The sequence below is a fragment of the Mus caroli genome, unplaced genomic scaffold, assembly GCF_978045245.1.
Source record: "Mus caroli unplaced genomic scaffold, Mus_caroli_1 scaffold_9, whole genome shotgun sequence".
NCBI lineage: Eukaryota > Metazoa > Chordata > Mammalia > Rodentia > Muridae > Mus > Mus caroli.
Genome location: NW_028227264.1, coordinates 19,685,659 through 19,712,929, shown reverse-complemented (window position 1 = coordinate 19,712,929; position 27,271 = coordinate 19,685,659). Strand labels below are relative to the sequence as shown.

General features: G+C 40.4%; 2 pseudogenes; both read left to right on the top strand.

Annotated features, from left to right (window-relative positions):
* The first annotated feature begins 2,784 nt into the window (after positions 1-2,784).
* LOC110288475 (aldo-keto reductase family 1 member B1 pseudogene) lies at positions 2,785-3,309 on the top strand (annotated as a pseudogene).
* Positions 3,310-9,329: 6,020 nt separating this feature from the next.
* Positions 9,330-11,459, top strand: LOC110288001 (cytochrome c oxidase assembly protein COX11, mitochondrial pseudogene; annotated as a pseudogene).
* Positions 11,460-27,271: the final 15,812 nt, after the last annotated feature.

Genomic DNA, 27,271 nt, shown 5'->3' with positions numbered 1-27,271 from the left:
GTCACACAAAGCTAACTGCAAAGGGCTAAGCAACAGAAGCGGTTAAAGGACTTGAATTTGTTAAATATTTATATTTCTCTATGCCTGGGAATAAAAATAATTAGTTTCTCAAACACTTTTATGATTTAAATGTCCATGTTATATTCTCTGAAAGAATAGCCCTTCTGCAGAAGGAGCTTCCTAAGATCCCCTGTTAAGCAGCTCAGCTCTCTGGCTCTTTGTCTCCCTCATTCACAGCTCTCCTGATACAGACAGTATGACACCCTGATTTGCCTTTCCCTCAGATCTGTGACTAGACTTCTTCCTCCAGCTTCTAAACTTGTTACTCTTTAAATTGATTTCCTCACCTCTAGAAACATTCTAGCCATCTTTTTTGCCCAGATTTTTAGCGCTGTCCTTTTGTCAGTGTTGATAAGTTAATAGGTCTTTTCGCTTTTGTCTCTCTCTCTCTTTTTTTTTTGGTTTTTCGAGACAGGGTTTCTCTGTGAGAAGTTAGTGAGTCCTTACTTGGAATAATTGGCAGAGGTAAATTCTAGTAGCAGGGAGGCTAGGCAGTTGCCCAGCTATTGTGCTGCTTAAAGCATATTAAAATATAAAGGCTGTGTGTGTCTCTCTCTTTCTCATTTGGGAACATAAACCATTGAGGTAGGTAGCTGGGATTCATTTATAAGTATTAATACAAAAGATTGTATCCCAAACATCGAGCAAGAACTCATTTTCAAAAATTAATTGGCTCTGAGTTCGAGGCCAGCCTGGTCTACAAAGTGAGTTCCAGGACAGCCAGGGCTACACAGAGAAACCCTGTCTCGAAAAAAAAAAAAAAATTAATTGGCGACTCCTGAATGGAAAACATATACCCTCCCTTTAAGATAAGAGGCAGGGAGAATTGGTTCCTTGGCAGAGAGCTTAAGCCCTGGATGCTGACATTTCCTGCTGGGAGAAGGTATGCCAATAGACCAGACTTGAGTAAGATGGGAATGGAAAGGTTGGTAGAAATTTAAGAAGTCAATGCTTCTCAAGCAACTGAGAATTCTGGAATGCTTGGGAATTCTGGGATACCTTAACGTGGCATTCATCCATAAACCAGCCTAACAATAGGCTCATCACAAAATAGGAGGGAATTTAATTAATGTTAAATACATAGGATAGGATGTTAATCCAAATTATATAAGAAGAAAGGGGATATAATTATATATCCACAGATACTAATGTCCTTTGAAAGGAAAGAAAAACTGCATTGTTTTAGGGATAGAAGGGAGAAATAGTGGAAGTTGCTTTAAGTGTTTTTAAGTAATAAATGCTTTAAGTGGTTTTAAAGAGATATTAATCTCCATAGAAGGGAGGAATGAAGGAAAACTGCTTTTAGGAAAGAAAACTGTTTTAAGGAAAGAAGGGTAAGCCTAAGAATAAGCTTATACAGAAATATAGAAGGAAATTTACTGAAGTTAAATACATATGAAAGGATGTTAATTCAAGTTATAAAAAGAGAAAGGGCTTATAATTATATATATACAGATACTATTCTCCTTAGAAAGGAGAAATAAAGGAAAATTGCATTGTTTTGAGGATAAATGAGAAATATTGGTAGTTGCCTTAAGTATTTTTAAGTTACATAGGAGAATAAAGAAATCCAGTATTTTGATCTCAAATATAGGAAATAAAGGCACAGAGATAAAAAGAAACCTAATCTCAACAGATAATACTAAAGAGATATGAATCTCCATAGAAGGGGGGAATAGAATGGAGAAATAGTCATAATTACTTTAAGTGTTTTTAAGCATACATGGAAAAATAAAGAAATCTAGACCTTTGATATCAAATATAGGAAACAAAGGCATGGAGACAATAGAAACCCTATCTCAATAGATAACAATAATTGGTTAAAATTCTTTTAATAGCTTTGTGTTGTCTTAGTCATCAAAATGAAGGTTGCTATAAATTAGGAGGTATTAATGATATTACTAATGCTCTGGGACAGGCCAGAGAAGAAAAGGCTCTAAGAAAAAACAGACTGCTAAATTGAACCAATCGGTTTCGAGTTGCCAGACATGCTATTTTGGGAGAGAGGCTCTATATTTGTACTAAAAAGGAAGGAGAAAAGGCTTTGGACCACTTCCAAAGTAATATGTATCAAATATAATAGGGGAAGACCCCCTGAACATCTTGGTTCAAGAAGACCAAACAGGACAGGTAACATGAATTGCTGATCCCTCCACATGGGAACAGCCCTGAAACTGGATGAAACATAAAAATGTCTTCAGCTGAAACTTCAACTAAAATTAGCCTATAAATCTTTATGGTTACAGAGTCCTTAAAATTAATCATGCCATCCTCCACATGGCATGGATGAAGACTTATTACAATTGATTATTGATCAAACTAACTCATGAAAAAGGCGATTGTTTTTCACCTGCCCAGACAATGAGCAAACTTCCCTCCTGGCTAGGTGACTGAGGCTGTGAAGGTTGCTTTTGACATGGGGTATCGACACATTGACTGCGCCCAGGTGTGCCAGAATGAGAAGGAGGTGGGAGTGGCCCTCCAGGAGAAGCTCAAGGAGCAGATGGTGAAGCGCCAGGATCTCTTCATCATCAGCAAGTTGTGGTGCACGTTTCCATGACAAGAGCATGGTGAAAGGAGCCTGCCAGAAGACACTGAGCGACCTGCAGCTGAACTAACTACCTGAATCTGCCTTACTCACTGGCCCACAGGCTTCAAACCTGGGCCCGACTGTTTCCCCCTGGATACATCAGGAAACATGATTCCTAGTGACGCTGATTTTGTGGACACTTGGACGCTATGGAACAACTTGTGGATGAAGGTTTGGTAAGAGCAATTAGTATCTCCAACTTTAACCCTCTTCAGATTGAGAGTATCTTGAACAAACCTGGCTTAAAATATAAGCCTGCAGTGAGCCAGATCAAGTTCACCGACCCATACCTAAGTCAGGAGAAGCTGATTGAGTTCTGCCATTGCAAAGGCATCATGGTGACAGCATACAGTCCCCTTGGTTCTCCTGACAGGCCCTGGGCCAAGCCTGAAGACCCTTCTCTCCTAGAGATACCCAGGGTCAAAGCAATTGCAGCCAAGTACAATAAAACTACAGCCCAGGTGCTGATCCAGTTCCCCATTCAAAGGAACTTGGTAGTGATGCCCAAGTCTGTGACACCAGCAAGCATTGCTGAGAACTTTAAGGTCTTTGACTCTGAGCTGAGCAGCAAGGACATGACCACTCTACTCAGCTACAGCAGAAAATGGAGGGTGATGAGCTGTGCCAAACACGATTACCCCTTCCACACAGAAGTCTGAAGCTGTGGCGGATCCCTGCTCCTCCTCGAGAGACATATACCTGTTCTTTCTGCCTCATCTGCCTTTGCAAGTATCCCGTGTCCTGTGTTCCTCTGCACTGGGTGGCACCTTGCAGACCTATGGTCTATGGTGAGAGTTTGTTAGTTTAATGTAGAATCTGGAGGGCAGTACCAGTAGCTGAGGTGTTTCTTCCAGCCTTTCTTTGTCTTTCTTCTTACCCACCTGGAGGACTTGAACATGAGTACTCTTTCCAATCAAAGAGAAGCAAGATTTATAGCCCAAGTCCTGCCACTAACATTTTAATTTCAGTACTTAGAACTGTAATCCTTTGAGTCAGACTTCTCCTTGCCTCAAATAAAAACTGCTTCTCTGAAGAAGAAAAGAGCCAAAAAAAAATCATATACTTAATAATAAAACACCAAGATGCAGCTCTGACAAGATCCATCCTGGGGGATGCTGAGATGACCTGCTGTTCCAACTCTGCCTGACTCTGCCTCTCCTTGTGCTGTTTCCAGACACTTGCTCCCAGACAGCTTCAAGAATAGCTGCTGATTTCTGATGAGCTTGGTCCATCCAGCCTTTCAGATGGTTCCAGTCAGGACTTCAGGGAAGCCCTGAACTTTCTAAGGATGCAGAGACTGGAAAACAAATGCTAAAGCTAGCTATTTTAAGTCAAACCATTTTGACTAATTTTCCTAGTCCACCACACCCCTTTAAAAGAAATTTGCTATCCCAGTAGTTGTGGAGAGCTGTCATTCTGATCCCTTGGGTCTGGGTGTCTGATTATGGTTATTTTATAAAGTATAGATAAATTGTCATTTTAAGGGAAATTTTCAAAATGGTCATAATTTTGGACTGAGGGGAAACTAAATACAGAGCATAGACTCAGGGATTTGTTTCTATCCTTCCCCCTTATTTATACTTTCTTAGGTAAAGGGAAGTAGATTGAAAAGAAAATAAAGGGGATAGAGTAATATTAAAAGAAATTAGATAAATTGAGATGGATTAATAATTTTACTCTTAAGACTTTTTATAGCCATAGTTTTACATTTTTTATTAGATATTTTCTTTATTTACATTTCAAATGTTATCCCCTTTCCTGGTTTCCCCTCCAAAATCCCCCTCTCTCTTCTTCCCTCTCCCCTCTCCCCACAACCCTGCTCACCAACTCACCCACTCCCACTTCCTGGCTCTGGCATTCCCTTACACTGGGGCATAGAGCTTTCACAGGACCAAGGGCCTATGTTCATAGTCTTAAATTTTGATTTAGAATTGAAGTTCTGTTTTCTTACATTGGTACAGAGTGTATATATTGATTCAGGATTAAGGTTTTCATTGGCATAAATCTTTGTATATTGATACAAAATTTAAAATTAAGTTTGTTGCTCTTAGACAGATGTTGTGCTTATGCAATTTATTTAAGAATACAAGGGTTAGACCCAGCCCTTCTAATAGCTGCTATTACAAACTGTTTTCAATGACTAGATAATGCAAGTTAAAGGTCAGATAGTAAACTCATAGTAATATTAGATTCTGATTTAATTACAACAAAGTATTTTCAAGATTATTCAAATAGTAAACAGCTAAAAGCAATCACTGTTTACCAACTCAGCTATACTACATATAAATAGCTGGCCTTCAACACGTCAGAGATCCACAGAATATGTCATTTAAAATAATTTCATTATTAATATATCTTTTGACTAAGAGACATGTCTGCTCCTGACAGTACCCACATCCCACTTCCAAGAAGACAGTGAGTATCATTATCTCCATATGCAGTTGCTCCAATTGTGGCAAACTAGCCACTGGGCAAGAAATGCTTTAATTTCATCTGCAGACAACAATACTATCCAGAAAGGATATACAGATGTGGGATAGTTGATTGCTAAGCTCTGCCAAGACCGGGTAAACTAGTTTTTCATAATCCCCGCTTCACATAAGGTTTGTCAGATAGGTGTGGGCCTGGAGACAGATTCTCCAACATTATAAGGGATATTGTAGACCTACCAGACATTCAGCTGTCTCTGTAGTCTCCCCTCCCCCAGCCTGAAACCTGCTTGCTCAGGGGTGGAGCTTCCTGCTCAATCGTTCTGCCATGCCCACTGCTGGAGCCTGCCGCTTTGCTGTTCAGAGCCATACACGTGGTCTCCCTGCTACTGGACCCCAAGATTATTTGGCGGGAATCGGGCCCCTCCCCCTTCCTTCATAATGGAGTGCCAGAATAGTAAAAATTGAACCTTGAGCAGAGAGCTTTGTCTTGGTTCCTTCTTTATCTCATGCCCAGCCCTTCTTCTCTTCCAGGTTTCCAAAGTGCCTTTCCAGGCTAGAACCCAAACCTGTGATCTGCTGGACAGACAACATTTGGCGAACCAATGCGGGACTGAGAAATGGCAAAGGATTTTTGGAAGAGGCACTGCTGGTTTGGAGCACCATAGAAGAAGAAAATAATTAAAGAAAATTCATACCGGAGTAGGTTGGAATGGGCTAAGTTGAAACAGCGTTAAACCTAAGCGCTAATTCACTTAGGTTCAGCAGTGAAGCTTAATGGGAGCAGGGTACTGTAACAGGCAGTAGGCCATGGCTCGCAGAAGCTACATTTTTAGGCGTGAGAAAAGAAAGGGTTTATTAAAAGGAAATTAATAATCAGGCAGATTGCCGCAGTTAAAAAAAAAAAAACAAACAACTGCATCATGAGGGAGGAAAATGTCCCAAAAAGCAGAGAGACATTTCAGGAGTGCCCTGCTTTGTTCTCTCTGGGCCTTATAGCAGAAGTGCTCTGTCCCCTTTTGTGTCTTGTCTAATGTCTGGTGCACCAATCTGTTCTCGTGTTCAATTCATGTATGTTCGTGTCCAGTCTGTATGAATGAATGTTCTATATTTTATGTTGGATAATAAAGATGGTATAAAAAACTTTATCTGCAAAGCCGAGAGCTGCCACGTGTTTCAGCCAGGAATCAGACACATGGCAGGAGGGCCCCTGCTGGAAAAACTGTTCGTTTTAGGAAAAAAAGGGTGAGTGCACAGCCTCTTATTTTCGGGGTAAAAAAGCTGATAAATGGTTCGTGATTAATGTGTTTGACAAATGGTAAAGTGCCTTTTATTCTATGATTATAGCTACAAAAATTAATATTCTCTGATTGGTCTAAATGTAATGGCTTCATTTGGTTCTTTTTTATTGGTAATGTGCTCTGCATGTTTTCACATTCAGCTCATAAGTTGTTGGTTAAGATTAATAATTGTTACATTGCTACAGATGGTTAGTGTTAAATTTGATAACTCAAGTTTAGAGTCCTTCCGACACGTGGCATAAGGCAGGCCAAGAGGCTGGGTCTCTAAAGATATTTCTAGTTTAGATAATAATTAATGTGGTTCCTATCCTAAATAGTAAAATTTAAGATAAGATTTAAAGCAATGCCTCTTTATTAAAGCATTAAAGCTTGCTTTAATAGGTATTCATAGGTATTCATAAGTATTAATTGGCAGCCAAACTTTGTAATATGGTTGTAATGCTTCTAATATTGATTTTAAAGATGATAAATTGTTTTAAACTTGGGTTTTGCGTTCCCAAGGTTGTGGATATTATCCTAACGTTGCACAAGAAACTTAAAAATTATGGTTAAAACTGCCATTGTTCCATTGACTGCAGCTTGCAGTTTGATTACAAATTTAAGATTTTCTACTCACCCATATATTGTTAATTAAGATAATTATAAGAGTAATCATCTTTTGAAAGAGCTAGTACAGCTCACTTCATACAAAACTGTGACAAAGTTATCTAGTTATGTTTGCCTTTGTGAATAGATTAGACCCTCAAACAATCAGTTTGGCTATAGTTGCTGCCTGGCAGGAAACTGCAGTACGAGCAATTTTTTCACAACACTAAAGTTGTGAAGAACGTTTTAACTCTAAGTCATCTTAAGAAAGAGTATCAAAAGTTAGAGGCATAAACAGTTAAATTGTTCCTCTAGAATTGGTCCTTATTACAGGAGGGCCAAGATGCTCAGATTAAAAAGTATTTTATGTTTGAGTCAATACAGGGCTCAGGGGAGCCCCAGAGTGGCTTGTGGCCTTTCTTTTGTTTTGCAAACAGTGCCTGAGAAAGTTTTTCCCTGTGTTGAAGAAAATTTCGTTTTAACAGTGTTGCAGATCTATTCAGATGTTTAATAATGCTTAAATTCAAAGAGTTTGAGTTTTGCTTCTGGTGAACTGGTAATCACTAGAAAATTCTGCCCCTAGGTATGGCTAATGTAACTTTACATTATGTAAGAAAAATTTTTATTGTTTCTGCTTCTATACAAGAAGCCAAGAGTTTTAATCTTTCAGTGTATATTGTCTCCTAAGTGGAAAGTATTTTATTAACTAATGCTTCTCAAGGGAAGTTTACCTTAAATCCTTGCTCTCACCCAAAAGATTCAGAGACAATATCCTTTTATTACTTAGGGTTTTAGTTTACTACAAAAGGTTTTACAAAAAATAAAGAAAGCTTTTATAATTGTTATTAATTATATTCATTGGTAATTAAATATTAGTTGTGCCCAAGACAATACTTTGGCCAGAAAAATCATTATTGTAAAATCATTTTTCTCATCCTCCCAGCCGATCTTTGGCCCACGTGGGCCCAACTAGCTGCTGTGGGGCGGAGTCTTTTTTTTTTTTAAGATTTATTTATTATTATAAGTAAGTACACTGTAGCTGTCTTCAGACACACCAGAAGAGGGCGTCAGATCTCATTATGGGTGGTTGTGAGCCACCATGTGGTTGCTGGGATTTGAATTCAGGACCTTCAGAAGAGCAGTCAGTGCTCTTACCCCCTGAGCCATCTCGCCAGCCCCCTGTGGGGCGGAGTCTTAAGACACACAGTTTCCCCTGTTTCAGCACAAATAATCTAGTTGTGTGCTGTAGATGGTGTTTTAAAATGCTGAACAATCAAAGCTTAATTTATATATTAATAGTCAATGCCATATCTCTGAGCTCACAATTGCTTAAAATTGTTCATGTCTCAGATACTATTAATTCTCAAATTTGCAATTGCTTATGCATATTTCTAGTTAATAAATAAATTATGCACATGTGACTCTTAATAACTTTTAAAGCTTTCTAGTTACAACCACTCCTTAAGGAAAATGATTGAAAGTACAATTAATCACTGCCCCTTTACAGCCAAGTATTTAAAATGTTTTGTCAACAAGTTATTAATTCAAAAGGTTAGATGTTGTGAAATTTTAAAACTTTAACTTCTTAAAAGACAAAAAAGAGAGAAATTGTATCCCCGTACATACTATTTAGTGCATTCCCATGCACACTATTTAAATCATACCTTTATTTTCAAATTTTGAGATTTAAATGTCAAGAATTTAATAAATGCTTTATAGTATCTTATAGTATAGTATCTTAAAATTTATTGGCTTATAGATTGATCCTAAAACACTACCTTATTGGGAAAGGGAAAAACAGGTTCTCTCCACAGAACGCTGCAGAAACATTAATTCGTGTGGCGAGCTGGCAGGTAAGTTGACTCAGTGTCCTGATTGAAATAACTAAAAAACTAAATTAAATTCATGTTTTAGATCCATCCTTGAATGTCATTTTTCCAGTTTAGACTAGCTTCTAGCCTTTTAACTTTATGGCAATAGTTCATCAGAGACTGTATATACTGACTTAGTAAAATTAGTCATTTAATAGAGTCATAATGATTTTTCTCTTTTCTTCAGTGTGACCAGTCATTCTAACTCAATCTTAGATTGGTCTAATATTCAGTCCAATGTTAGAGATTCCTATATTCTAAATTATCTAGCAAAGTTAATTCAGAGCACATCCCCCACTTCCCCTAGATCCCTAACCTCAGAAGGATTGCTGCCTTACAGCTAGTGGAAAAAGCTATTGAAGAGCAATTTGTCACTTATATAGATTACTCCTTGCCGCTGCATCTGTTAATTTTTAATACGACTCATGTGCCTATGGAACTGCTATAGCAAAAAATTTCCTATAATGTGGATACACTCAAAGATTTCTCCTAAATGGAATATCTTGCCATATCTCGAAGCAGTGGCACAGATGATGATCACTGGAAGAAGGCAGACATTAACTTATTTCGGCAAAGAGCCAGATATCATTGTTCAGCCTTTTAAGGGAACTATAGACAGTCACTACACCCAAGATAGGTTGATAAAATTTTTAAATGTACATGATTTGATATTTCCTAAAATGACTTCCTTACAGCCTTTATATAGTGCTCTATTGATTTTTACTGATGGCTCCTCTAAAGGGCGAGCTAGATATCTTATTAATAATCAACAAGTTATCATAGAGACTCCTGGCCTTTCGGCTCAGTTAGCCGAATTAACAGCAGTACTAAAGATAGAGGTAATCTTTCCTGATTCTCTTAGTGCCTGGAGCTGCCAACTGTGGCATCCTGCACCTACAGGAGCCAATTTACATTGTAGGCTTGAAACTTTTAAACAAACAAAACCTAAACAAACAAAAAACAATTGTTTAAACCAATAGATCACCTCAGTTGTGAACAGTGTTAAGCATTAATATTATGAAAATACTTTAAACCTAAAAATTTTGAAGGTTGCTTTTTGGGGGTGGGGTGGTTATTGGAGGGCTCTGGTGTCTGGAATGGAGGTTTGTAACTTTGTGTGGCCAGGGCTGGAGTCAGCCCCGATGGTCAGGGAGGATTGTGGTGAATGCAGAGCTGGTTCTTAGGGCCGGATGGAATGAGCTCAGAGGCGCGGAGCATGGACTGAGAAGCCTGGGGACACAGAAGCACCCAAACGCAGGCCAGAGTCCCAACGCCTGCGCAGCCAGCAAGGTGGCTGAGAAGCAGCAACCCTTTCCAGTGCTCACAGGAGGACGAGTGGCGGTCGGAGGAACAAGATGGTGCTCACCTACGTGGCCGCCGCCCCCGTGGGCATGCTAGGGGCCTCCTATGCCTCGGTGCCCCTCTATAGGCTCTACTGCCAGACTACTGGACTTGAGGATCAGCAGTGGCCGGGCACTCATCAGACCAGATTGAAAACAGGGTGCCTGTTAAGGATCGATCAGTAAAGTCATCTTTAATGCTGATGTTCATGGCCGTCTCCAGTGCAACTTCAGACCTCAGCAAACAGAGATCTATGTGGTACCAGTAGAGACTGCACTGGCATTTTATAAAGTTAAGAATCCTACTGACATGGACCATCCAGAGACTACCCCACCTGGGGATCCATCCCATAATCAACCACCAAACCCAGACACTATTGCATATGCCAGCAAGATTTTGCTGAAGGGACCCTGACATAGCTGTCTCTTGTGAGGCTATGCCAGTGCCTGGCAAATACAGAAGTGGATGCTCACAGTCATCTATAGGGTGGAACACAGGGCCCCCAATGGAGGAGCTAGAGAAAGTACCCAAGGAGCTGAAGAGGTCTGCAACCCTATAGGTGGAACAACAATATGAACTAATCAGTACCCCCAGAGCTCGTGTCTCTAGCTGCATAAGTAGCAGAAGATGGCCTAGTCCGCAATCATTGGGAAGAGAGGCCCCTTGGTCTCGCAAACTTTATATGACCCAGTACAGGGGAATGCCAGGGTCAAGAAGTGGGAGTGGGTAAATAGGGGAGCGGGGGAGGTATAGGGAACTTTCAGGATAGCATTTGAAATGTAAATAAAGAAAATATCTTTTAAAACAAAGAGTCCATAGCTGGGCATGGTGGCGCACGCCTTTAATCCCAGCACTCGGGAGGCAGAGGCAGGCGGATTTCTGAGTTCGAGGCCAGCCTGGTCTACAAAGTGAGTTCCAGGACAGCCAGGGCTATACAGAGAAACCCTGTCTCGAAACAAACAAACAAACAAACAAACAAATAAATAGATAAATAAAATAAAACAAAGAGTCCTACTGACAAACCAGTAATTGTAATTTATACATATAATGTTGTGACGTTTGTAGCTGGGCAATATTTCAATAAAATACACTGCTTCTGTTTTGAAGAACAAAGGTTTAATTCTCAAGAAGAAGTGGATATGCCAGTGTTTTTCTACATTGACCCTGAATTTGCAGAAGATCCAAGAATGGCGAATGTCGATCCCATTATTCTTTCTTACACTTTTTTTCTTTTTTTGAAGCAAAGGAAGGGCACAAGTTTCCAGTTCCAAGCTATAGTTAAAGTAGCTACCAAGACCTGCTTCAGATTTGTGATGTTTGGAAAATCACATATGGTGCATTCTCAGAAATGTATTTTGAAACCTTGTATTTTTTTTCCCATTTGTTAATGTTTGGGGTTTTTTATTAGAATTTTCTTTATTTACATTTCAAATGTTATCTCCTTTCCTAGTTTTCCCTCTGAAAAATCCCCTATCCTGTCCTCCTTCCCCCTGTTTCCCAGCCCACCCACTCTTGCTTCCTGGCCCAGGCATTTCCCTATACTGGGGCATAGAACCTTCACAGGACTATGGGCCTCTCCTCCCATGGATTACTGAGGAGGCCATCCTCTGCTACATATGTAGCTAGAGTCCCTCCCTGTGTTTTCTTTGATTGGTGATTTAGTCCCAGGGTTCTGGGGGTACTGGTTAGTTCATGTTGTAGTTGCTCCTATGGGGCTACAAACCCCTTCAGCTCCTTGGGTACTTTCTCTAACTCCTTCATTGGGGACCCTGTGCTCTGTATAATGGATGACTCTGAGTATCCACTTCTGTATTAGTGAGGCCCTGGCAGAGCCTCTCAGGAGACAGCTATATCAGGCTCCTGCCAGCAAGCTCTTGTTGGCATCTGCAACAAGTGTCTGGGTTTGTTGGTTGCTTATGGGATGGATCCCCAGGTGGGGCAGTCTCTGGATGGTCATTCCTTCAGTCTCTGCTCCAAACTTTGTCTCTGTAACTCCTTCCATGGGTATTTTGTTCCCCCTAAGGCCACCTGATGCAGTGGCCTGCTTAGGCACTTGAAATAAAATTAAACAACTCTTTCAAGAAATTCTAAACTAAAATGTTATTTATAAACAAATACAAACTGAATTCTACATTCAGGTTTAGTTAAATAAAGGCACCCATTTTCTTCCTTTCCTCATCTGTTTACAATGTCTTATAGTAGGATGATCAATCTTAAAGGACCCCTATCATAGAACTGTCACGATTTGTACTGGTAGCAATGCCTGCACAAAGTAAGAGTCTACAGTTTAACCACTTGGCCTATTACTAGACAGTTTTCCTCACAATCAGATTTTCCTGACATCTCTAGCCATTGTCAGGAACAGCAGTGCTGGTCAGAAGTGTTAACTCTTCTGTTGAAGCTCCCAGAAGAGAAATGGTCCAGTGAGGCGTTCCCTGTTGGCAGGTCTTGTCTTTCAGGCCTCAGTTGATCAGGGACTATTTTAGAGAGCTAGCCCTTTGTGATGCTCAGTTCATGTATCTGAAATAAAGAGAAGACTTTGGCCCATCTGCCCTTCCTGAATGACTGGAAGATCACAGTTAAGCAGCAGAAAGGCTGGAAGGTACTTCCCCTATGGTTACAGATGAGAAGGGAATAAGAAGAGAACAGGTCATTAGAGACCAGGCGTCCAATAGTGTGTGAATAGGATAATGCGTGCAGAAGCACTAATGATGGCTTCTGTTGTCCAGCTGGCAGGCATTTACTGCCCACCAGAGCCATAAGAGCTGCATTAAAATGACAAGGAATTTCTACTGATCATCTGGTTTTGTTAGCATTAATACTTACATACCCAAAACCAACTTTTGAATTTCCATGTCTCAGAGCACAGAGATTATATTTCATTAGTGAGCACTGGTCATCACTAAGTAATTCAGAGGAATTTGGTATTGTACTACAGCAAGTGTCAGACATATGTGGTCCTTACAGAATTTCATACAAAATGTGATAATTTCACTGTAATTATATGAAAGTTAAGGAACATAAGCAGGTGTCTTTTACCTCAGCAGTCACTATGACTTTGAGCTCCTTTCTGGTGGTAAGCATAAATTTCATGGTAAACAGCTCTGAAAAAAAAAAAAAAAGCCACCAAGGCAGAAGAATTACACATCTGTTTCAAAGTAACTTATTACTACCACTAGAACTAAAAATACAGGCTTTTGAGGGGAGGTCAGGCATCATAAGTGAATTAAAACAGAGACCTTTAACCTTGAGCTTATTCTAACATAAAATATCTAATGTTAGAGTCTTTGCTATGTCTTTTCAAATCCAGTTTATTTTTATTTTTGATTTAAAGGAAAACTATGACTCAAATTTGGGCAGTTTGATTTTTTTTTTTTTTACTTCAAAGATAAAGCTCTGAGATTTAAAATATTTAAAATTTTTTTCAGTCTGCCTTATTTAATATTATATTATAGTTTAAAATTGGGAGAAACCTGTAGCTTGTATTGGTCTTCTTTGTACCTTTAGTAAATTATAATTTTTAAAGAAAAAAAAAAAAAAAACTTTAGCAGTTCCAGTAGCAGAAGAAGTAGAGGATTAAACAAACAAACCAAACAAAATCAATGGGTGTTTCAGGGAAATTCAACTTAATAGTAAGCAATAGTTAGAAATTGAAATAGTATATAAACACCACAATGAAAACTCTCATTTTTATGATGATTTAATGCAGTTACTGTATTAGCCTGTGTGTAGCACTGAAAGGTGAAAATCAGATTGGAGAATGACAGGCTTTTCAGTGTCAACAACAATAGATTATTATTGAAGATTTGTTGAAGTATGTCTTAAATATGTATCATGAACTCCCTAGCATCCTCCCTGTCAAACATGCTCCTAAGTTCAGGAAAGTATTCTTGAAGGCTGAGAGATGCAGTTAGTGTACAGCGCTTGCCTGGCATGTGTAAGACCCTGGGTTCTACCTGCAGTGCCAGAGAGCAAAACAAACATCTATATTCTTGACCCACTCTGTCCTTTTTGTATTCCTAGGAATTTGACGAATTCAAAGATACCTTCCAAACATCTTATATTAACATCTTATATTTGAGAGGCTCCAGGGTAGAACTGAAGTTCTTGCTTGACACACTTAAGGAATTTTTCTTTTTTTTTTTTTTTGAAGTGGGGCTGATTGCTCACTCGGGAAGGGAGTGTGCAGTGACTAGGGCCCAGCCTTAGAGGGCAGGGTACTGAAACCCCATGATGCTGAGCTGTCAGCTTGAGCTGGACCTGTGCGGCTTCTCAGGCAGGGTATATACAAATCAACATCTCACCTGGCTGATCCTTCAGGAAAAACACTCTTGAGACAGTAGCTAAATGTTCCTTGGAAAGAAGAGCCCAAAGAGCTCAGAAGCCTCTCTAATTCTTGTTACAGGAGTCTTGGGGTGCAGGGTGGTTGGCTACGACACTGCATAGTTTATTGTGCGGAAATGACAATTAATTGTATGTCTTGGGAAAAAACACCAATGTGGAGAAAAGGAAAGCAACAGACTGGGGAAAGCAAAGGGAACTCCATAGGTCCACACTGGGCAGAAGACACAAAGCAGTAGCTTCACACTGAGAGAGTGCAGAGACACAAGCCTGCTCTGGAAGCCATAGCTGAGCTCAGTTTGGGTGGGTGTGGCCTGGCTCCCTCCCTTCCCTGATTCCCTCTCCTTCCCCTTCTAAGGTCTCAATTACCACCAAACACCCCCAGAATGGTTTCTTCCAAGCATGGCTGTTCCTGAACCTGAAAGTGCTACAAAGTTGAATTTCAAGTTGTTGTTCACAGTCAGATAGTGTTGTTCCAACTCCCTGTCTAAGAGTTTTTACTGCTGTTGAAAGACCCCCGAAGGGAGACCCTCACTCAAGTCTCGGGACAGCCGCGAACCCAAGAAGACGCTGAGACCGAACCCAAGATGTATAGAGTAAGATTTAATAAAGCAACAACAAGCAAGCACATGAACCAGAGCTCTGGGGCCGAAACTCATACACCAAGCAAGGTGCAGAGGAGAATCGACGCCCGGCCCAAATTTTTCACAGGCTTATATAGGAAAAAAGCCAAGGGGGGAGCAGGGCAGGGAAAGTACAAGTGTACGTCATTAAGGGGTTCTGCCAAGGGTTTTTCCAAGGGGCTTTCCGTAACCAAGGGGTCGTGTCCTATATTTTGGCAATGTACCCGATCTTATTGGAACATTCTGAGGTTTGTTCAAACCCTTATCTCAAAAATGTTCTTGGCACAGTCCTCAGTTGGGAGGGGTTGGACTAGGTTTGTTCCAGGAGACCCTTATCTAAAAAATGTTCTTGGAACAGTTTTCATTTGGGAGGGGGTCGGACTCTGGGGTGAAGAGTTCAGGAATGTACTCTGGGGTGAGAAGTTCAGGAGTGTTCCGGGAACAATCTTCAGATGGGAGGGATAGGAGGACTCTGAGTTGAAGAGTTCAGGAAGAGTTCAGTAATTTTCCTCTTTCACTGTAACAAAACACAGTGACAAAAAAGCAAGTTAAGGAGAAAAGGTTTTATTTTGGTTATACTTCCTTAATGCTGTTCATCATCTAAGGAAGTCAAGACAAGAATTCAAAGAGGGCGGGAACCTGGAGGCAGGAGCTGATAGAAACCATAGAGGAGCCAAGCATGGTGGCTCACACCTTTAATTCCAGCACTCGGGAGGCAGAGGCAGGCAGGTTCCTGAGTTCGAGAGCAGCCTGGTCTAAAAAGTGAGTTCCAGGACAGCCAGGGCTATACAGAGAAACCCTGTCTCGAGAAAATAAAAAACAAAAACACAAAAAACCACAAAAAAAACAAACAAAAAACAAAACAAAAAAAAACCCAAAACCAACAACAACAAAAAAGAAACCATAGAGAGGTGTTGTTTACTGCTTTACTCCCCATGGTTTGGCACAGTTTGTTTTCTTATAGAACCCGGGACCACCAGCCCAGGGATGACACCACCCACAATGGATTGGGCCCTCGCCTGTCAATAACTCATTAAGAAAATGCCTTAGAGCTGGATTTAATGGAGGCATTTCCTCAATTGAGTTTCCTTTCTTTCAGGTAACTCTAGCCTGTGTCAAGTTGACACAAGTCTAGGGAGATCCCTGCACAGTGATTCTCTCCATTCCTATGAATGGGAAGGTAGCTGGCATTAGACCATGGATCCACCATTCCCAGGTCAAGGAAGTGAAAGCCACAGCTGCTGCCAAATAGACTGTCTCCAGATTATGAACCCATTAAAATAAGGTATTTATAGAGGCCCCAGGCCCTTCCACTCCCTACCCCTCTACCTTCCTTTGAGACTTGTGTTGGGTGTGAATATAGGGTTCTATCCCCACTGTCCTCAGTCCTGTATCTGGGAACTGAGGAAGACAGATATAGGGAAGGTATTATTAGCTAATGTGAATACAGACCAGCAACCCTTATTCATTGTAACCTTTGCTCACTGATGTGTACTGTAAGTGTCTGTTTGTATTGAAGAAAGGAAAGATGTGGGAGTTTATCTTTTGTGATAGGAGTTCAGAATTTACAATTCTGCCCCAGACCCTCTGGGCCCCTTTGTCTGCTTGGAACAGGTCTCTAGTCTCGGGTAGGCAAAAGGATGAATTTGACAGACAGACGCACACAGGAGAGGTCGTGTTGGATCTGAATATAATGTCAAATCGAGCATCAGACTTTTTATGCAGAAGACAATAAGGAAGTTGGGTGACATACCAGCAAGGTACAAAGAGGTAACTGGATTCTTACATAAAACAGAGGAATGCAAACACAGAAGGTCTAACAGGAACCACCTGGGATAGAATTCATAGTTAACAACTGGGCTCAACAAGGGCTCCACCCAAGACTCACTTAATCTTGGAAGCCAGGGTCAAGGGCTTTGTGCCCTTGCCATAGTTCCTATTTTAGTCTATTGTATATTCCACCTTCCCCTTAGGCCATTGTAAATAGGTGTGTATGGGTGTAACTCTGCTATAGTTCTAAGTATCTATTCTGGTTTCTCCTTTGGTCTGAAACTTCCTTCTTCCTTAGTGATGGTAAATTCCTGTATAAGGGAGTGACTTAGCTTTTACATTCTTACTGAATTTCAAGCCCAAGGTCTTGCTCAAGGACGGTCTAGGACTGTTGGAACACTGGCGGAAGGCTTTAGCTATGTCAGAATTCAATCTTAAAAGGCACTTATAATAGGAAAATACTGAAAGAGAGCACGTGGATCCATACACTAGACTAACTCGGGAATGGAAAATTAATGTATGGGTTAAAGGGAACGCCAGACTCCAGGAGGAGAGCTTCCTTGAAACTCTTTGCCTCATGAGTGACTTTCAAACCTCTCGGCTTAAGCTGACTTGACCAGAGTGCATGGCACAATTCTATGAATGCCCTGTGTCTAGGCTATCCTAGTTGCCAGAAATAAGAAGTTTCCGTTGCAAAGTTGGGGTTGTAAAACAGACTTCCTAAAAAACAAAACAAACAAACAAACAAACAAACAAAAAAAAAAACAGGTATATAGAAAGAGAGCCCCAAGCCGGGCATGGTGGTGCATGCCTTTAATTCCAGCACAAGGGAGGCAGAGGCAGGCGGATTTCTGAGTTCGAGGCCAGCCTGGTCTACAAAGTGAGTTCCAGGACAGCCAAGACTATACAGAGAAACTCTGTCTTGAAAAAAAAAAAAAAAAAAAAAAAAGAAAGAGAGCCCCCTCCCAAAAGTACAAGTAAGAAAATATAACCTGATGACTATAAAATAAAAAAAATCTAGAAATTTCTTTTAAAAATACATTCTTACCTTTGGGCAACAGGAAATCAGGGGACCCATACTCTATGCCACAAGAAGGGGCCCTGGGGATAGAGTTAATCCAGTCAGAAACCAGACAGGATTGCTGGTTATGCTTAGACACCTTCTCAAGGATTTATTGTACATCTAGACATAATAGATGAGAATAGCAAGCAAGAAATAAAAATTATGGTATATGTGGAAAATATGTAAATTGATGCAGGAGATAGAATTTTTCAACTGTTGTTGTTTCCTTACATCAAGGGCGTGGTTTCTCTAATAGAAAGGACAGGAGATTTGGGAAGTCCTGGAAAATATGTGTTCTGGCAAACAGTGGTCAATGATCAGAGACCCAAATGAATGGTATGGACATAGAAGGTTTGGTGGATACATGTGCTGATGTTAGTATACTTTCCCAAAAGTCTTGAAGTCCATATTGGCCACTTTAGAAAGTTTACACACAACTTATAGGAAATGGTAAATTATCACGAATAAGACCAAGTGTCCAATGGGTTAGGGTTAAGGTTAACGTAACTCATAGTTAGGGATAGGGTTCTGTTAGGTCCCATTTACAAGTGGATCAAGCACACCAAAAAAGAAAGCAAACACTGAACTTCATGGTGATATTGTAAGTTATCTGTTCTGAGGTCCACATAACTTGTAGGAGGCTCATAGCCCATTTCTATTATGCTTTAGTGTTCACCTACGGATGAGTAACATTTCCATGTGGTTCAGTCTGAAGTCTATAAGATGGATTTCTCTACTTTGATGAAAAACACCTATGTCATGCTTTCACTTAATGTATTTTAAATGCTTTTATTATTAACTGTCTTTGTTCTCTTATTGTAGGTTAAAAATGCCTATGAGACTCTTATTACACAGGAAATTAAATAGTTATTAATCTAATCTGTTTTACTACGTCATGGTCACTGACGTTTGACTCCAAGTTTAGTTTTTATGGTTTGATGTGAAATAATATCCAAAGTTCATAAGTTTGAACACTGCATCCAAAGCTGGCGATGCTGTTATGCAGTTGTGGAACCTTTAGGCAATGGAGCCTCCTTTGAAAAACGGATTGCTGCCTTCAGAGAAGGTGGAGGAAGGAAAAGAGGGAGAGGGAGAGGGGGAGGGGGAGGGGGAAGAGAGAGGGGGAGGGGGAGGGGGAGAGAGAAGAATTGATAGTAGTTCCTGTTCTCTTGTTACCTTTGGTTAGCTACTCCACTATCTGCTCTTACTGGGCCTTTAATTCTCCTTCTGATTGGTTTACAAGTGGTTCTTGCATGTTAATCTATATGGCCAGTTATGTAGCAGTTTAATTAAATAAATGCATCTTAGGACCAACTATGCCTATTTAAAGCAGGATGAGTTCGTGTTTTAAATAATTAACTAAGACCAATGGGTTATATAACCAGGCCATAGATCTTAGTAGGCACTTAGTAGTTAGCACAACTCTCTATATGATACAACTACTATTCAGACTGTAAAACTGAATACATAGACAGTGCCATTTACCATAAATAAAACAAAAGCAAAATCCATCAAAGTCCATAGTTCTGAGAAGGTCCCTAAATGTACTAAGCAGAATTTTTGGCTATTGTACTTCTGCTTCTGTATGTCAACCTAGAATATGGCTTTGGTATTTAAAACTCGCCCTGAGAAAGGTTTGGTGAAACCCTGGGATCCCTAACACCCAGCACTACTGCCTGCTGGCTAATAAAGACTTTCTATTGGTTTAATGGACATCCCCACAACACTGCTGCCTGTAATGCTGTGGATTTCTCCTGTTTTAGTTATTTAACTGGCAGAGAAAATGAACCCAATCTAGACCCTAGGTCTAAGCCATAGTCTTTTGTACAAGGCTAAGTGCAAATGTTCATTTGAGGGGTGTATGTTCTCATGGGAAGCCATACTTTAAAATCCCTGATATCATGAAGGTGTCGCTCTTTGTTGTTGTTGTTGCTTTGAGGCAGGGTTTCTCTGTATAGCCCTGGCTGTCCTGGAACTCACTTTGTAGACCAGTCTGGCCTTGAACTCAGAAATCTGCCTGCCTCTGCCTACCCAAGTGCTGGGATTAAAGGCATGTGCCACCACTGCCCAGCGAAGGTGTCACTCTTAAACATTAGGAATACAGTTACCTTTCCTATTTTATCCAGGCATGGACTGCCACTACAGTGACTCAGTTCTGAACCTGGTGAGAACTGAATCCCAGGCACCAGGGTGAGAACTGTGTCATGCAATAAGAACAGACAGAGCATAGCGTGTGTGCTTTCATGGACTTTCTGGAGCATTTGTCTCTACAGTGCCAAGGGACCACTATCTTGGGACATGAACCTGGCCTCAGAAAGCCTGGCAACTCTGTACCAGCAAGGTTCCATACCTCTCAGCAAAGACATTGGTGCCCTGAATCTGCCACTGTGAGCTCAGCATCCCTGCAGTGTTATGTAGTCTCCAGGCCCTCAATCTATCAGGCTGCAGAGTGAGGCTGGGGGGATCCAAGCACTCCAGACATCTGGTATAGTTCATCACCCTCGCTTAGTGAGATACAGCCCTCCTAGAGCATGCTTCCTGTAGCCTGATATGGCTGGAGCCATGCTGGGGACCAGGTTGTGGCAGCAGTCCCAGGGGTTCTGGTCCAGGTCCTTGTTCTAAAAGTTCTATTGGATTGGGAGTTTGTAGCATTTCCCCTACAGCCCGCTCATCTGAAAAGACTCTTGTCAGCAGAACAGTGGCAGCTGCCCAGATCTCTAGACATGTTCATTAGGTGCCCCAGAATTTTCCTGGACCAGTATTGCTGCTGTTGAGAACAAGAAAAAAAATATTCTAAGTGCTACTATTTCATTTTCAGACTCCATTTAATAATAAATTCAAGATCCCAGGCCAAAGTGGAGCTAGACAGCTTCTATTGTAAACAAAGAGTTGCTTGAGTTCACACATCTCAGATACAACTTCTCCTTACTGGCATGGTCAAAAAAGTACATGTTCCCATATCCAGAGACTAACTCCTATCCTAACTGATGGAAACTCCTTGCTCAATCTCTTATGTCAAAATATGATTGGGCAGTGTCCAGCCTCCTCCCCCATTGCTTTATGGTTTTATCCTTTAAATATGTTGCAGAACAACCCTTCAGGGTCATACTTCAGTTTCCAGTCTGTTCTGCTGCCCTGATTTATCAGTAGCAGCTTGATTACAATCATTTTTTTTGTTGTTGTTAGCTGCCTAGACCTCGTATTTGAGTTATGTTGGATTTAAGCAAACCCCACAGTGCTACAAGGCCTCATCTCACCAGCCCCTCACTTGTTGGCCTCTTGTTTTACATTCTATTTCTCTATCATGGGATTTCTCTGTAGGACAGACACTATCCATCCTGTTGGTCTCACCCTACCTCTTTCCCTCAAGGCATTTATGTTCTTGAGTCCCATTCTCTAGGATAGGGGATTAAATCAGGATTCCCACTTACTGGGTACTATGCTACCTTCCTCTGAGTCTTTTCTGTGTGTTTGTTGCTGGGGATTGGAACCTAGAGAATGCATACTAAGGAAATGCTCTGTTATAAGCCCAGTCCCCATATAACATGAGTGTCAAGGCTGAGCACAGCACCCTAGATGTCCAAGTTCTTCCTAGAAGCCAAGGATTGAACGTCCAGTGGCATAAGCAACATAGAAAAGGACATGGCAAGCGAATTTTCTAACGGTCGTCCACCTTTTAGAATGACCTATTATGGGGGAGCTCTGAGAGGCGTAGATCCCAGACACTTCATCCAAGAATTGCTTCTTCCTATTGATATGCCTTTCATGTTACTCTTACATATCCTAATGATTCCTGAGCTTCAGCCTATCCTAACCGAAAATTTTTCTACAGATCAACATTAAGAGGAACTTTCATTAAAATAACACAATTTAGATGAATTAATGAGTTTACAGAATTCCTGACTTGGTTAAAATATTTTTAGGAAGAATATTTAATGAGATGGTTTTTAATTGTCTTTTTTCCCCAGAAAGATATAATAAAGTTAGAATCAAGAATAGAATGTGTCCCCTCCTCATCGAATAGTAATAATAGGACACAGAATGAGATTTCATAAGTTGCACTGAGAAGAGAAATAGGTTTGGAACAAACTAATGATCATGGAAAAAACCATCATTTCAGGTCAGGTGTGCAGTAGAATAAAGTAAGGCTATATCGGGCCTGGAGAGGTGGCTCAGCAGTTAAGAGCACCTACTTCTCTTCTAGAGGTCCTGAGTTCAATTCCCAGTAGCCACCTGGTGGCCCACAACCATCTGTAATGGGATCTTCTGGTGTGTCTGAAGGCACTGAGAGTGTACTTACATATAGAAAATCAAATCTTTAAAAAAAATAAGGCCGTATGAAACGGTTCCTTTGAGCATACGAGCTTAGAGAATGAAATATTGTCTTGAACTTACTAACATCCTTTTGTTACTCCCTTTTGTGTAACATTCTATCTGTGACATGATTTTATTTTTTGTCTAAGAAGCTATAAAAAGGCCGAGTCTAAAAATGAAGGGTGACTGTTGGGACTCTGCTCTATCCAACAAATGTGTATATATGTATATATGTCTGTCTGTATAAAATGTATGTATGTATACCTATCTATATATCTATATGTTTACGTACATAGATCTATGTGCTCTACTTCCCTGTCCCATTCTTTCTTGATCCTTTCATTCAGTCTTCTCTTTGACTGGAGAATTGAGGACGCTGATATTTAAAATTACTTATACATGTGTGTAAGTAGTGGTAATCCTGTTGCTGATTTTTGGTGTTTTCTTCTTAGTAGATTTTATTCTTTAATAATTAAGACTTTCCACAGGGCTGGTGAGATGGCTCAGTGGGTAAGAGCACCCGACTGCTCTTCTGAAGGTCCGAGGTTCAAATCCCAGCAACCACATGGTGGCTCACAACCATCCGTAACGAGATCTGGCGCCCCCTTCTGGAGTGTCTGAAGACAGCTGCAGTGTACTTACATATAATAAAAATAAAAAATAAATCTTAAAAAAAAAAAAGACTTTCCACAATATGACTCTCTGCAATGCTGAATTCTCTCTTCAAGGAGACATAATGTTTCCTATATTTCCTCTTAGGTTTTAGTTTATTGAATATAATTTGTTTAGACTGTTTATGTCATAGAAAATCTCCATTGTCTTTAAATCACCACAGTTTTGCTGGGTATATTATTTTAGGTTTGCTGTTATAGTCTTTAAGCCTTGTATGCATTGCTACAACCTCTGGGGAATTTCAGAGTGTTCACTGAAAAATCAGCTGTTAGTTTTCTCTTACAGCTTTCAATATACATTCTTTGTTATATATACTCAGTGTTTTAATAATGCTCAAAGGATTTTCCTTCCTTGTCTTATCTATTTGTTGTTCTGTGTTGGGGGGAGATGGTTGATGTGCATAGAGGTGCCTTTCCTTAGTGTGGGAGTTTTTATCTATAAGCATGCTGAAGATATCCAGGCCATTGAATTGGTGTCTCTTGCATCTATGCTAATAAGTTTGTGTATTTGATGGTGTTCCACATGTCTTATGACTTTCTTTTATGTGTGTGTGTGTGTGTATGATATGTTTGCATGTGCTTTTGTGTTTCTGCCTTAATTTCTCTTAAAGCTGGACTGCAACTTTTTTTGTTTTATTTTGTTTCATTTTTCAAGACAGGGTTTCTCTGTGTAGCCTTGACTGTCCTGGAACTCACTGTGTAGACCAGACTGGTCTCAAACTCAGAAATCTGCCTGCCTCTGCCTCCCAAGTGCTGGGATTAAAGGCGTGCGCCACCGCCCGGCTTTGGACTGCACCTTTAAAGTGAAATAAAGCTTTTAGTTCCTAAGTTGGTTTTGGTCATGGTTTTTTATTCGAACAGAAAAAAACTTAGTAAGAAAAACATGAAGCTGAGAGATTGTTCTGTGACTTGAATTTGTACATATTTAATACACAAATGTACAAGTATTATATAAAATATTAAAATCTCTCAGTGTCATCAGGTTAGCTATAAGAACTGAAAACTTATTCTAACGCTTACAGATTATTCATCAAAGATGTTTGACAGGTACTTTAAGAAACAATTAGAATCTCATAACATTATATGACTGTGAGATGCATAGATAAAATTTTCATAAAATATGCTTGGGAAAGTCTGAATCCTTTCTTCCGGGATATGATGTTCAGCCCTGTCCTATGTAGAACTGATCAATATGTCCATTGTTTTAAGAGAAAACCACAGTGAATTTAGTGAATCTGGAAACAAAATGAGGTTCTTTATACAGCCATTTAAAAGTGTTACATTATTTTTCTTGAATAACATAAGGTGCATTTTTATCAGCCTTTAAAAATTTAGAATTTGATGTAGATTATATTGATTTTTCTTAAGAATAATTCACCCTATTCATTTTTTAAATATTGTATTGAAGAGATTTGCTACTGTAACATTGTATTGTATGTAAGGGGACACACCATGCCCATGCTTAGAGGTGCTGGTGAAAATGCTTTATTCTTTTATATTAACTATATGTATTAATATCAAATAATTCTTCATTTGAGCTCCTATAAGTTTAATTATGCCTATGTCTACAAGATCCTGTATCTATTTGTTATTGTAAATCACCCAAGGCTCAGAGTTCTTCAGAATTTTGAGAATTTCATTTTGTTTTTTGTTTTTTGGGTTCTTTTTTTTTGCAATAACTGATTTTTTTGGTTCACTTTACATCAAAATCACAACCCCATACTCTCTTCCCCGTCCCACTCTTACAAGTCTCTCCCTCAATTGCTCCCTCACTTTTTCAGAAAAAGGAGAGCCCCCCCCCCCCCCCGCCTTGGATAGACCCCCACCTAGAGACATCTAGTCCAGCAGGACTAGACACATTCTCCCACACTGAGGCCCAACCAGGGAATCCAGGTAGGGGGGAAGGCATTCAATGTCAGGGAACAGAGACAGAGAGAGCTCCTGTTCCACTTGTTAGTGGCTATACATGAAGACCAAGAAGCACACTACAAATGTATATATGCCCTAGGGCAAGTCCCTGTATGGTCCCTGGTTGGTGACCAAGTCTCTATAAGCCCTCAGGGACCCAAGTTACTTGACTCTTTTGAGGTTTAGCCTGTTGGTATGTATTGTAATGCTAAGTGCAAACCCCAAGACCTAGTTGCCCCAGAGACAAGAGTCCTCAAGTAACCCAAGTGATGCTATGTGACTGTTGGGAGCGACCCTGTTTGAATGTGAACTGCCTTGTCAGCCATAAGTGCTTACTTACAAAGTCTTGGCCTCTGTGTAAAGTACTAGCCCAGCTGAGTACAAATAGACATAGATCCTGAAGTCAGCGGAGAACAAATAGCTATACATCTTGTGGATAGATGCCTAATAACCCTCTCTGTTCTGATCTTCCTGCTGAACTGTTTACCCAGTCAATAGGTGCTTTACCCAGAGACAAAGCGACCCCCTCCACCCCCTTCCTGCTCCTACGAGTATATAACCTGTGTGGGAAAAATAAAATTCGTCATCTTGAACAGAACCTTGTGTTGCTGTCCGTTCTTTGTGTTTCTTTGTCCCCCATTCTCTCTTTTTTTTTTTTTTTTTTTTTTTTTTTTTTGGTTTTTCGAGACAGGGTTTCTCTGTGTAGCCCTGGCTGTCCTGGCACTCACTTTGTAGACCAGGCTGGCCTCCAACTCAGAAATCCGCCTGCCTCTGCCTCCCGAGTGCTGGGATTTTAAGCCTGTGCCACCACTGCCCAGCTGGATATTTTTTCTTTAAAAGTCATATTTTACCAGCTTTTTTCCCTCAAGTCATGGGTTGACTTATGATTCTTTCAATTAGAAAAAAGGATTTGAAATTGCTGATCCCTGTCTGTTAACTCTTCCTCTGGGAGACCACAAAAGAGAAAAAAATGATGCTTAAGAGAATTGAAGCAGTGTTATGTCCAGTTCTTGGGAACTCCGGAAGAACTCTAGTAATTGCAAGTTTGATGTAACATAAGAAAGAGAGCCTTTATTCAGTCAGACCCGGATCTTAACCATTTCCCACAGTGCAGGTTAGGAATGTGATACTCCAATCTAGGGGCTTGGAGATTTTATATTCGTGTATACATAAGCAGGGATCCTCGGGCTTTGGGGAGGTGACAAGAATTCTGCAGTTGGGAGAGGGGACTCTTTCTGTCCTGGAAAGTCACTTAATGGTGCTTTCAGGAACTAGTGTGTTTTTACAAACTGGTCACAGCTGTCTGGAAACACTTAATCACCCTTCTCTCATGGCCCAAGACTGGGCCACTTAAATTTTCAAGGCTGTTAGGTCCTTGTTTCCCTTAAGGACAGGAGCCATCTGCATGGGAGAAATGTTATCTATCAAGGAGAGTGCCAGCCTCAGTGACACAGAGGCAGGGATGTGTTGCCATTTGTCTGTTCCCAAAGCTGGCATCTGCTGCTTCCTGGGCCCGAGGGCCTGGGGGTGGGGGTGGGTGTTTGTTAGGGAGAAGGGAGAGCCACCATGAAAAGGGAAATATTCTGGCGCCAGGCTGGGCCCTCTGTTTGCCCTCTCTGAAAGGCATCTATACTGGGGAAAGGGGAAAAGGGAAGGGAGCTCTGAGCAAGCGTCAGAAAAGTGCAGTGGCAGGTTTCCTACTTCTCTTCAACAGTCACCATCTTCACAATATACTCAGGGAACCTTCTAAAAAGGTGCCCAGTGTTAGGGCTGGCATGTCCAGACAAATATAGTCATGGCCGCACCAAAAAGTCCAATTTATGAAAGAGCGTCTTCTTCTGTTTCCTTTGAATCTGAGGCAGAATGGAGGTCAAACTAGTTGCTGTAGTTTGATGATTTTTCAACATTGTACTATAACATTTACTTAAGTAAGGTGCACACATCAAATAATTTAAAAGTGAACAGAGTTAGTATGCTGTAGTAGATCTGGGATTTACTCCTTAAATAAATTCAGATCACTGTCCAAGGTACTAAGTGGGATTCTGAGATGTATGAATAACATTAAAAAAAAAAAAAGTGAAAAGCCATCTAGAAGTTAACTATTGTAGAACCTGCATAGATTTCATAGATAGATAGATAGATAGATAAATAGATAGATAGATAGATAGATAGATAGATAGATAGATAGATAGATAGATAGAGGTAAATTGAGTAAAAATGGAGTTACTTACTAACAGGTATTGAGTCTCATACTAGTCAGTACAGTCTCAGAAATACAAATATAGTGTTAGAAATGAAATACTTTTTGTGAGCTGTTGGCCAGTCAATCCCATAGATCCCCACCAGGCTACTGGCATTGATCTTGGTTTACCCTCCAGAACTTGACCAAATGTATACTGAAAAT